The 13,439-nt window shown below is 36.2% G+C and overlaps 1 protein-coding gene across 2 annotated transcripts in view; it reads right to left on the bottom strand.

Moving 5' to 3' along the window:
* LOC117997279 (LIM domain transcription factor LMO4) overlaps positions 1–13,439 on the bottom strand; it is a 279,363-nt gene that overhangs the window by 172,975 nt on the left and 92,949 nt on the right. The window contains exon 1 of one of the 2 annotated variants that reach the window (XM_034985530.2): positions 1,746–2,078. The exons of the other annotated variant lie outside the window; for it this stretch is intronic. The gene's annotated coding sequence lies outside the window, so the exon portion shown is untranslated. Of the gene's footprint in view, positions 1–1,745; positions 2,079–13,439 lie in introns of those variants that run through there. 2 annotated transcript variants of the gene reach the window in all.

The raw sequence follows: 13,439 nt of genomic DNA on the forward strand, positions 1-13,439 counted from the left end.
TTAGCAACCATTTCAACTGCTAAATGGTATATACATGGACCAATTTAGCAACAATTCTTTGTGAGGTATTCCAATGAAATACGAATTTCTACTGATTACAACTTCACCATTATTATGTGGTGAATTAATGTTATCATCTATTTCTAACCCGTAGTTCTCATGGTAGATATAATAGGTATCTAGGTAGATAAATTAATCTGTTTGCTTCTTTGTATTTACAAGTTAGGCTACTAGGTCTGATTATTATTATCACCATTGCATTTCTTAATATCATGCACCTATCTCGTATGATACTTATGCATTATCTACATACAGTAATATTACTTCTGATTTTTCAATTGTAACGATTTCATGAAAATTCTAAGAGGCTTTCGAATTTGGTGCAGCCAATCGTTATATTGGCTCACAATTTTCTCCTGTTCTTCCAATCTTATTGGTTGGATTTTACAGAATTATCTCTTCAATTCATACAAAATCATTGGCAATGCAATGAATGTCTTGTAATAAAATGCACCAAACGCTTCATCTCAGTTTCTGTTACGTTGATAGTATATGCTAAGTGGGTTCTGCACTTGGACCCCAATTAAGTTGATGGATAGATTTTTTAAATGATTATACAATTTAATTTGAGCTAGGTACAACGGTTTCTTTGGCCCAATGATTATGCGAAAGGGTTGAGCAGGTTTACTATTTGTTTTTTCGTTAGAGCTTTAATTAAAAGAAGGTTGTTTTAAAGAAAATGAATGTTCAAAGTAAATAAATCTTTAATGGTTTAATTATCTTTTTGTAATTAAGTTTCACCTGACGGTATAATAATTAATACTGCGCGCACCCAATCTCTCTAATTGCTGATTTAAAGATAGCGTCTATTTGAAACGTATTAATTAGATGTTTTTTGTTTTTGTTTTGAGGGTGGCCTTGTAGTGGCAACATAAAGTTTATCAAACATCGGCTTTGTTAAGTAATTTTATTCCATGCCATTCAATGAATCGGTTGCCAGCAGTGCACACCGTTCTAGGTGGATACCAGGGTTACAAAGATTGACATAAATCGCTTGGTAGAAGATCAAATCAAAACATTCTGATAATTTACATAGATCAAAATGAGATTGCTCAATAATACCTTCTTTAAGTGGGTAGGTAGATATAATTTAGAATTCGGTCCTAGTTACATTTATATGAATGTTTATAACATAATTAATAGAACTTTAATTAATAACTAGTAAGAACAAAGAGGTACTTCCTTAACTAGATTTATTAAGTAGGTAGGTATATTTTCTACTTCCTGACTTTTTGTATAAAATTAAACATTTACGAAATGAAGTAGGTAAATAAGCATTACACTCAAAGTTAAACTTCAGACAGCTTTATTTAAGCTCAATATTAAATGTATGACATAAAAACTTCCGTATTATAAAGGTTATTGTTGTATTTCTAAGTAAAAGACAGCTTGGATAAGGCTGGGATACACTGCAGCTGCACGTGGTATTTGTTCGGCGATACTCCTAGACCGCCGCTCGTTCAAGGCAGACACCGCTCGTTCAAGGCAGACAATACATGTCAAATTTTATCCTCCATGCATTGTGGGTTACCATAGTTATTAATATTTGCAGTCTAGAAACATGTAAGCGACACCTGGTAATTTATTTGTGAGTTTGTTTACAAACAAACCCCATTGCTAGATTTGGTATCCGCGTTTTGGCACGTTGCCTATCTATAACATGCACAAATCCTTTAAATATTTACCTAAAGGCTATGTCCCTTGAGGTCCGTAACCGCGCGTCCAGGCTTGGTGCCTCGATAGACGGTCGAACACCGGACCGGCACGATGCACCAAACAAAAAAACAACAATAACAGAAAATAAAAAAACACCAAACGTATTAAACTTTATTAACTACACCGCCGAATGCAGTCTCGTATCCTTCAAGTTCGACAGGACAAAAGACTCGAAGCACAAAAACCTTCTCGTAAAACTTTAGAACAAAAACTGTACAGAGAACTTCGAAAAAAGTAGACGCGTTCGCGGGGATCGACGACACTTCCCCACGCGGCGATTCGGTCGCGACTGAACCACGCGGTCGGGCGCGGGAGGGGAGGGGCACGGGCGGAGGGACCGGCCCCGCACCTCCGCGGTATTATTTGATTAATTCGCCTCCCCTTGTATACTCGGCGAGTCGTCATTACGACAATGAACGTTAAGTTTTTAAATTCCAGTGAGAGGGCCGCAACCTTCACCTACTGTTTAATTATATTTTAATTGAATAAATTAAGATCGCCCGTCGTCGTCGCCAACAAAGATTAGACGTTAATTAGCAAACGCTGAAGTACTCGTCCCGTTCATGGTTAATTACGACGTTGCAGTACGGTTGCAGAAAATCCCTCCTCAAAATAATGAGTAATAGGTACCTACACTACCTACCAAGAAACGTTAGTCCCGCTAATTGGAGTGCATTTGCATACTGAAGTAAAATAAAGTCGGAGTGAGTTATTTTGATGAAGTCGAAACACGGCAAACAGCCAACTAATAAGGGGAATACAAAATGCGTGTATGCCAAAGTCAGAATTCTGTAATTAATCACTGAAGAATCAAAAAATAATCTTATTCCATCTTTTAACATAATTAACCTCCAGTTAAGTTAGGTAATATTGTCAAGTTGTAGTAAGTACAGAAACTATACAAATTAACCAAAAAAAATCTAAACTAACCCTCTAACAAATAGACGTGGAATAGCAGTGAATTAGTAATAGGTAGGAAGGTAGGTACTCTGTTTTGTCTTTTTCCTTCAAATTTCAAATTACTGATGACAGAGAAAGATAAAATAAAGTAGGTATAACTATTTCACCGTTATTCCACGTTTAATTGTTAGGCAGTAAGGTTCTAGAAACCCTCAGTTCTACCAGTCAAAATAGATACATCAAGTTTTGGAAAGTAATAAATGGTGGTAACTTTATCAGAGTAGGTAGCTTGAGCTTGATCGAGGCAGCGCGGGCGCAGGTGGTCTCTAATCGAATTTTGGTCCCTGGAACATTAAATTAATCTAAAAAATCATAAATAAAAAATAAATACTTAAATGTATTTTATTCTGTGATCTAAGATGACACGTAGGTATATGTACAAAATACGACACGAATAATATTTAGATAGTAACTAATGTTAATACGGGGGTAAATATAGATAAATACTTATAAATTTAAAAGTATAGAATCCATTTATACTTACAGGAAATATTTATCTATTGCCTTGAGTTGGACGTTAATCTCACAATGACATTTGAGAAATCCATTGCCCGGCTACAGCCTACAGTGTTTCTTAGAAACAAGCCAGAAACAAGAAACATCTACCTCTCTCTTACTCCTACTTTTGTTTGATATTGGCTACAAATTAGGCATACATCACTATTTGTCATACATTGTTCTGTGACTCGATTGAACTGAAGATTTCCATCTCTATAACTTCAATAATAGAGTTCAATTTAAAACTCTAATTTAGGGCATAGATTAGAGTGACAGGTGAATGTAGTATTATTAATATTATACATTTTAATTGGATACGTGGATGATAAGTTATTAGAGGCGGTTAGAAATTTAATGGATGTAAGTGGGCACGGCTGATATTATTTTAGTTTTGGACATCGCCTATGAGTAATGATTTTTGTTAGGCTTTTAGGATATTAATGGAAATTGAAAGTGCAGTCGACGTGTATATTTTATTACTAATCTACATAATATACCTAGTGAGATTCGATTAATTTAATTCATCAATTACGATTTGATTAATTACTATATAAGTATGTAATTATTTTAGGTTTTTTCGAAATAATAAATTTATCACGAGTTTAAAAGTTGTTAAAGAATAGAAACGTATCTTTTGTTATTAGCTACTTTAAATCATTATTAATAACAGTTAATAAACCCATTACATTTATGTACCAGTAGGTTATATTTACCTACTAACATAAAAGATATTTTTCTGCGTTTTAAATCTGTCATAGAACTGTATTTTTTGAAACAAATTAGAGATTAAAAATATTACCAAGAATAGTTTATTAAAACAGGGGGACAATTAAGGCGCTTGTACACTGCACAAGAGCGGCCACAATGCGTCAAATGAAGTCCACCCGGTACGCAAATGAAGAATATTGTCGGACGCTCTGAATGCTCCTTAATGATGCACCAAGCTCCCGCATGCTAGAGTCTAGACTAGACATCACCTTCACTACATTTGCGCAATTGTTGACTTGTTAATTTGGCATTATTGTCCCATTTTAGTCGAAGGCAAGCGTCTTTCGTCATCCGTGGTACTTTACACTGGGTTTTGCTTTATGATTTTCAATTGGCGATGTGGTACTTGTACCTACATCACTAATTGATGTAATATGTACTTGTGGTAAAAAACATTAATTTAAGGGATACTTAATTAAATTAACATTTCGACAAATCCGCAATACGGCCATATTTCCAAGCACAGTCTGTAGCCAGCAGCGCAGTGAATTTTCTTCGACTTTGCGTATAATCCCAGAGATTTAGTCCCAGAGACGACGATGTTAAGACATCTGGTTACGTTGTGGTTTCCGTACTACTGATCGAATCATTTCTAAGACAGGCTTCCTGCAACTTCTCTTCCTTAGGGATTGGTCCCCGCGTCGAAACGCATGGAGAGTGGAGACCAATCTTAATCTAAGTTCTCCTCGGGGTCTCAAACATTTAACCTACTGCGGATGTGAACATTGCGTCGTCGTGTCGGTCGCAACATATTGTGACGTTGCACATGCACCACAGCATTACATCTCGGCGTGTAAAAGAAATAAATATTTAAAAAAATACGAATATTTTATTCGCTGAAAAAATTAATGTATAAGAACTAGGGTACAATTAAGGCGGGAGCACACTGCGACGCTACAATTACAATGCAACAAATGAAGGTTCGATCGGCTTGGTGGCAGTACGTACACAAATGAAGAATTTTGTCAGTCAGTCAGTCAGCTTTTCCTTTTTTTATATGTATCGACTTAAGCTACCGGTTCACTGATATCAATTAACTTATCAACAGACCAAATCAGTAACGTAACTTGCAACTTTTTTAACTAATGGACCCTAAATCACCGTTTAATTCGAAATTTGAAAACAGAATTTGAAAACATGTTTAAAAATGTTTTGCGAAAAAAACTAGCAACTTATAATGGTCGTTGATATAAATTAATGTATAAGAAAACAAGGGTAGGTACAATTTAAGCGGCAGCACACTGCATGGCTGCACAAGAGCGGTCACAATGTGCCAAATGAAGGCCCGTTGCCGGTACGCAAATGAAGAATATTGTCGGACGCTCTGAATGCTCCTTAATGACGCATCAGACACCCGTGTGCTGGAAGCATCACCCACACGGTATTTGCGTGATTGTTGACTTGTTAATTTACCATTGTTGTACAGTTTGTCGAACCTAAACGGAATAATGTTTGTTGGTTTTCGTTTTGTTAACAACATTGTACGTAAAATATTATAAGCAATATCTTTTATCTTAACACTAGCTTATGCTCGCGAGTTCGTCCGCGTGGGCTACACAAATTTCGAACCCCTATTTCATCCCCTTAGGGGTTGAATTTTCAAAAATCCTTACGTAGCGGATGCCTACGTCATATTAGCTATCTACATGCCAAATTCCAGCCCGATCCGTCCAGTAGTTTGAGCTGTGCGTTGATAGATCAGTCAGTCAGTCAATCATTTTATATATTTAGATTATATTTTTAAGGAAAAACCGAAAACATATCAAATTCTAATACATACTTAAGTACTTGTATAATATCATCCGATTTTCGATTACTAAAATCAGTATAGATAGTAGGTATAAGCTGTTTTTATCTGCATTCCGTGATTTTAAAAAAAACTGATTTAGTTTAATGTCTATTTGATCCATCACATTTCGTTCTGAATCATGTATAGCAGTAGGTAGGCAATTTTGTTTTTGTAAAGACAGTAAAACAATAGAAACTCTCAATTTAAAAGAACAGCGCGTTATAAATATCTGTAAAAGCGACCAAACTTTTAGCAAACACTAAAAGAGTCAAAAAAACACAGTTACATAACGACACATTCCCACGTTAAACGCTAGTAACCTATTAAAGTTCTCGAAATAGTCACATTCTGGGAACGCTAGAAAACTCGCCATGTCGCATTCTGTTATATTATTACTGGTTGTAAAATCTACAGAGACAAACGGTTATTATAATACACGTTACGAGGGCACTAAATGTCGGAGTGTCATTATTTTGCTAGTTTGAGCCATTGAGTTGAAACTTGGACCATAGAGCAGCTAACCTCTAACTCGCACATCAGGCTACAAATTAGTACCCCCACATTATAGCTACAAAGATGTATGTAAATCGCGGCCGTAGGCAAGTGGGGGGGTTTTGGGGAGTAAACCCCCCTTCCCCCCTTTATACTAAAACAAGAATGTTCAGTAAAATTTACTCTTGCTGCATTATCGAAAAAGGAGCATCATACTCAACCCATGCATCATATAATAAAGATAGTGCTATTATGACAGTTATTATCGTGCCAACCCTGCCTGACACCCTTAAACTTTTATAAATTTTTGAAGTTTACCGGCCTACCTGTTATCTGCCAAAGCCACAATGATTGAAACTCCATAGTCGCTGATGGTTCCTCCCTGCGTTGGGGCCATTACGAATATATAAACCCTAAAAGAAACGTTCAGCTTTTATAAAAGCTCTCTCTATAAAAGGAGATCCGGTAATTTTCTGATTGGCATAAAGCACGACTGTTGCATTTAATAGACTTTTACACAAATCTGGTTGCGTCTATGTTGCGGGTTATGGCTGCTGCGGTAGTAAGTATGACAACTCTTTGGTTTGAGCTAACACGTTTAAACCTCGTCATTTAGAATAATACCCTGAAAGTTTATTTTTTGTTACATAGTTGAGAGAAAATTGCAATTGCAATCTACACAAGAGGAGCTAATGCCATTTATGTCCTTGTTGATTGGTACATAAAGACCTGACCAAATGATTTATTGTTTGTAGTGTTTGTATCATTGTATCTTATCCTAATTTTAGGGCTCATTTACACTAGGTTGGCTGAATTCATTGACGGATGTTCGGTTCAATAGACGTTAAAGATTGATTGTAAAATTCGGCTACCGACCTGCAATGACTACCGACCTAATGTAAATACGCCTTTATGGGAAGACAGTATACCCGCCTAGGTAATAGTGTGCTGGGGACAGTACAATCTGAGATGGAATGTGCTACCTTGTAATAGATAGAGAGCTTATTTCACACTACGGGATATAAATTATATTATAGTCCGGTCCAAATAGACATTCAAGGTTACAATAATTCGCATAGGGCTAAAAATTGGTACGAATATCCGATCCGAATCCGTGAAAATACGGATTTAAAAAAATTCTACCTCATAATATGTCCTAAGCTACTATACAATACAAAAAGGGACGCATTTTCACGGACTCGGATCGGATGAGTGCGTAACCGCCGTAAGGTTACGGAAGAGATCGCTATTATAGCGATAAGGCCGCCTATAGTACAGACATCCTTGCTATATTATATTTCTTTATGTGGTGAATAATAAAGATTATTTTACATACTTTTACTTTTACATAAACCCTGATGAAAACATTGCTCTCCCTTTTTTGGACAGTCCTGTAAAAAATTACTTATTACCAAATACATTTTTCTTTAGATCATCTTTAGATAGGTAAAGAAGACAAGAAGTCGTAATGAATGGTTTACAGTTGACCCCTGCCCGCCAATAACAGCACAAAGAAAGCGATGACGTGACACACGACTCGGTTGATCCATGTCCTATGACCGAATATATCAGCAGCTGTCACACTATTCAAGCCACAGAATAATGCCTATAAGATTTACGTTGATCTAGTTATTACTAGTACAAATTAAAGTAGTATAATAAAATTACTTTCGTTGATCATTGATGTTGAATTGTTGTTAATGTAATTGTCGTTTTAAAAAAAAAGTATGTGAAACAAGTTGTAATTAAAAGAAAACACGACTGCCGAAATTTGAAAAATTGAATTACTTACAAAGTGAAAAAATCGCATTGGAAAAGTGCGCCACACAGCCGACATATTTAATTTTTTTCATGAAAATTATAGTTAGTGTCACTCAGGATGAAAATATAAGAATTCTAAATTCAAACGATACACCATACATCCAAATCTATTGAGACATTTAGAAGTTATGGTGGAATAAAGAAACTCACCTACCTAATCTAGCCTACCATGAACCTGAATATTTCGATTTATCTAACGCTCTGTAGAGCCGGGCGTTGATAGTTACGTATTTCATACATAATATTTTGTCTGAAACTTCTAATATTATTAGTGTTCTAGTGTGGTGTTCTACTAATTCTTACTAAGTACACATATTCGAAATCGATGCAACATATTATATAATACAGATGTCATAAAACGAGTCGCAAGGAGATGCCTGACGCAAGGCCATGGCGCGTGGAAGTCCCGTCAAGACAAGTAAACATTTGGCTAGCAGTGGACGTCTATCGTTTGATCGGAGGATACCTACATAATTCTACTTACTTACTTGCAAAAATAAACGTGTTACATAATACAGGTCATCGAAATACGTGTGTCTTGCAATTTTTATTACCTACATTATGTCATCATTATGTGGAATTTGCAAAGTAAGTGTGTCAAGTTTTTATGTTTTACATTAAAATATTTTGTAAGAACATTTAACAAAAATGCTTAGATAGGTCTGGGAACTAGTTTTTGTCGCAATCTAGTTTACCTGGTATTTAGTTTTTCCTCACCTGAAACTGCGGGATTTTCCCAAAACATTTTTTGCCAGACCTATAGGACTTCAGCAGAGGTTGCGTCTGGTTTTAGCTCGAACACACGAGCGATAAGAAAGTGAAAAGGTTCATACGAAATCTACTTGTAGATTTGTTTCCGATAGATTAATTAATTATCTACAGATGTCAGAACTCGAAACACGCAAAACCATACCAATCCGCAATCCCTGCGTTAAAACAGATCTATTGTACCGCTGCGCTGCAGTTCGGCAAAGAGCTTTTCCTTGTTTGAAATCCAGCGCAGGTAACCAAAACCTTTTATGATTTGGGATTAGAGCGAGTTTAAAGAGCGCTGCAAGAATGACGAAATTGGCGAGAGACAGGACCAACCGGCTTAGCGACGTCATCGAACGAGCGCGCATTACGTTCGATTGTAGGGCCAAGCGCGGCCTAATTGCCAGCATTGTGTCGGCATGCAGATGTGAATGGGCTTTGATTTGGGCCCAGGGGCGCGGAGGCCGGGGCCAGGGGACAAATCGCTCGTTACGGCTGCAGGTAAACTTTCATTGAGCGTCGGAAGGCGTCGGACGTGAGAGGCGGCCGACAAAATGCCCTCGTTATTCGCCGCCGAATCACCCGCTCATTGTGTTCGGGGAAACGGTAGACGCGGTCGCCGAATCACGAAAAAGACTTTAATGAGGCGTGAGAACGCTCCAAATGAACGATTGTATAGGGCTCGGTTTAATGAAGGATTTATGTTTAAGTGGCCTTGATTAAAACTCAAGCTCTCTATTATGAAATCTCTGCAGGAAACTATAGCAATGCAGGTATTCTATCTTCGTCACAAGATATTTTGTTCAGGAAAACTGTAGACGCGGTCTTCGAATCACGAAAAAGAGCGCTCCAAATGAACGAATCACGATTGTATTGGAAGGAGTTATGTTTAAGGCGAGTCACCGAGGCTAAGCGGAAAAAACTGGTTTGCTAGATCAGATGTTTTAGGTATTTACTATTAAATAATGGCCTTACTAAAAAATATATACAATATACCTAAAGACATTGTCTAAAGAATGTGCTACTTTGATACACAATAGGAAGTACTTCACTCGATCAAATAAAATCTTGAAATAAGCCGAAATAAAAGTCTTAAACGAATTATTTAATACTAAAATTTCTGACTTGGCAAATAATTTTTATATGGAAATATTTGTCTTTAAGTACTACAGAGAGCCTGCTAAATTTTGGTTTTGTACAGGACTTCTATAATTTATTAAATTCAAATTTAACGTTTGAAACACAGAATTTGAACGTTGCCAAGCGGTTTACCTACTTCAGAGCCGCGCAGCCCGCCTCGGTGACTCGCCTTAAGGTATAATTTCATGACAGGCGGTGAAAGTTAAGTTACTGTTACTGTTAAAAGGTCGTCAATAAAATACAAATTGGGCTACACGAGTCGGTATTTATATTTCCATAATTAAGTTTAAAAGTAACCCATTTTGCTTTTATTGATGGTCAAAGTTTAACCGTAACCATAACGCAACTTTAACAGCTTTACGTGGACCGTGGACCTTAGAGCTCCTGATCAGAACCATAGCTGGTATCTACAAGAAATCTTACATCCAAATCTTACTCTCATAAATTATTTTGCACTTATGTCGAAATCCAAATGTGTTTACGATAATAAGACGATGGCCTCAAATACGATGTCTCTTTTAGATTATGATTAGCCAGCACATGGACCTAGTAAGCCTGCAGATATTAATAATTAGTGTAGACATATAAGTACCATATAATTAAACAAGATTCACTGAAAAAAAGAATCAACCAAACTAGTTTTGTTGCTTAAATTTTAAACAAACTTTAGTCGTTAATAAATAAACTTTGACTATTTATTACATAACTAGTTTAGTGTGTGTTCTCAAAGGCAGTTTGGTTAATGTAGTAGGTTAATAAGTTACAAAACGTTTGGTTACTAGTAACTGAAACAACGTAAATCAATTAGTTTTTCTATAGCAAAAAAACCGATGTCTAATACATAACATAACTATTTGCTTATTATTTATTTAATATTTGATCATATTTTACAAAACGTGTACATTTAATGAATTACCAAACTTTTGTAGACATTAAAAAGCTTAATAAATTTGATAATAACATGTTACTTTATTTATTATCTACAAAGGTTTTACAGGTGATACTCTATTTATTTTACTGATAACAACCGTACTAAATGCTGTATTAATATAGTCAAACTTTAAATACAAATAATCTAACAATTTCAAAAATAACAATCAAACTTTCTTTGATATTTTAGCCTGTACCTTGTCCTTCAATTTTATTCAGTGATCAGTGAGTGTGTTTATTTGGAGTCAGCAAAAGGAGTGCCTCGTAATTAGTGTTTACACTATTGTTTCTACGGTGCGGTACGGTTTCTACATCAGGTGCGGAGGTGCCTAATGGTTTTCGTAAAAAAGTTGTACCGTACAGCACCTGGCCGAATATTTAAGAACATGAGCGACTTCGCGGAGGCGGCAGTGTCTGACGAAGGCACAAAGCTGGCTGAGCCTGACAATATCAATCTTCTATGATATTATCATAGAAGATTATTTAAAGTCGTGGGCCCTCGAGATGTACATTCCGAAATTTAAAGGTATGTACGCTGGTAGTAAGTATATTCAAAGTAGGTAATAGGTAGTTGTATGGTGGTTGCATCATGCTTTTTTCTGCCCATACAAAAATTTAACTTAAAATAGTCCCGTCGTCGTGGGCTGCCCCTTTATCGACACCCTGATCCTGATTGTTGGAATATCTAGATCTAGACCTTCAAAGTAGGTGCATAAATCATAGTAGGGTATAATAAAGGACGGTTTAGGTATAAACTGTCTGTGTGCCAAATTTCATCGAAATTTTAGTGTACCTAGGCGTGATAGTGGAATGTGGAAATAACAAATATCCATACTTTCGCATTTTTAATACAAGTGATATTATATTTGTCCCGCCCGTTTTAAATGGTTTGATATGTACAGTGTTGCGTGTTTTTTATGTAGGTACTTAGTGTGTATCAGCATTTAATCATTATTTCTGAATTATGTTTACAATTATATTCTAGAACATGGCATTGACTTTGAAACATTGTTAATGTTGGCCGAGAACAACAAAGGAACTGGTACCCATGATTGGACACAGCGAAACTGATAAAACAAGTTCTATCCACAGTTAAAAATATGCTAACAGATGCTTTTCCGTCAGACCAGCAAAGTGATGTAAGTACAATCTTCTTAGCATGTGCGAGTGTAGATTTAGCTCTCTGGTGTAGTCGTCCTTCTCCAAATAAATTAATTCTTTGTTTAATTTTTTTCAGTGTCCTGTCCTGTGGATGAAAATATAGAAAAAGCAACTACAACAAAACCATACTTCAGATGATTTGGAGCTCCAGAAACAGAACAGATACAGAATGTGTATGTATAAATAAGTTTTGCAGGTAGGTAGGTACTTTAGTAAGGTTGAATTTTTATTTGTTTAATGCCAATTTAATGAAAACATATTTAATGAATAATGCATAATATTATATAATTGCTGTCAAATTACAAGTGAAGATACCTTCGTACTTAAAAAAGCTTGTGTAATTTCATTTATGATGATTAAAAATATTTTTGTTAATGATAGAGTTATTTTTGAATGTATACAAATGACATCATAATATTATAAAATTTTTGTAGACTTGTTTTTATGACTGTAACTCAAATAACTGATTAATAATTAAGGTAAAATGCTATTTCGAAGCTATGTTATAAATAATACTGAAACGGGTCAAACCATCCTCCAGGATAAAAAATAGATATTTCATACAAGAAGCCACTGCTCATTGGAAAACGTATGAAACAGCCCTTTTTAATTCTGGAAAATCGTCTCATAGTAAAAGCTATGTTTATGTTTCATCTGTAAGTTTTATAGGTTTGTATTTTTAATTTTGATATTGAGATTGTCAATTTTCGTAGGCTAACAAACCTCCGTTTCGCTGATGACATTATCCTATTTTCATCATCGGCGGCGGAACTGGAACAGATGCTGAATGATCTAAACTCGGTAAGCCTTGAGGTTGGGCTGAATATGAACATGTCAAAAACCAAGCTTATGACAAATAGCACCAAGCGGAGGATAGAAGTGAGAGGGGACAGAATTGAATATGTCCAGGAATATATTTACCTTGGCCAAATAGTTTCTTTTCAGGCTCGCCAAGATAAAGAAATCACAAGGCGTATCGAAAATGCCTGGAGAAGCTTTTGGTCATTGAAAGAACTGTTTAAAGGCAACTTTCCATTACATCTTAAGCGAAAGCTCATGGACATGTGCATTCTGCCAACTCTCACGTATGGTGCTCAGACTTGGTCCTTGACAAACTCTCAAAAGTCCAAGCTCAAGGTTTGCCAAAGAGCCATGGAACGCAGCATATTAGGTATAAAACTAGCAGATCGCGTAAGGAATTCTGCTATACGTTCCAAAACGCGAGTAGCTGACGTTGGCCTTGCAGCCGCTTTACTCAAATGGGACTGGGCAGGTCATGTGTGCCGTATGCCAGATGAGTTATGGGCAAAATCTGCTTCTTTTTGGACGCCCCAGAATCATCAACGCCAGC

This window comes from Maniola hyperantus, chromosome 1, assembly GCF_902806685.2.
Source record: "Maniola hyperantus chromosome 1, iAphHyp1.2, whole genome shotgun sequence".
Classification (NCBI taxonomy): Eukaryota; Metazoa; Arthropoda; class Insecta; order Lepidoptera; family Nymphalidae; genus Maniola; species Maniola hyperantus.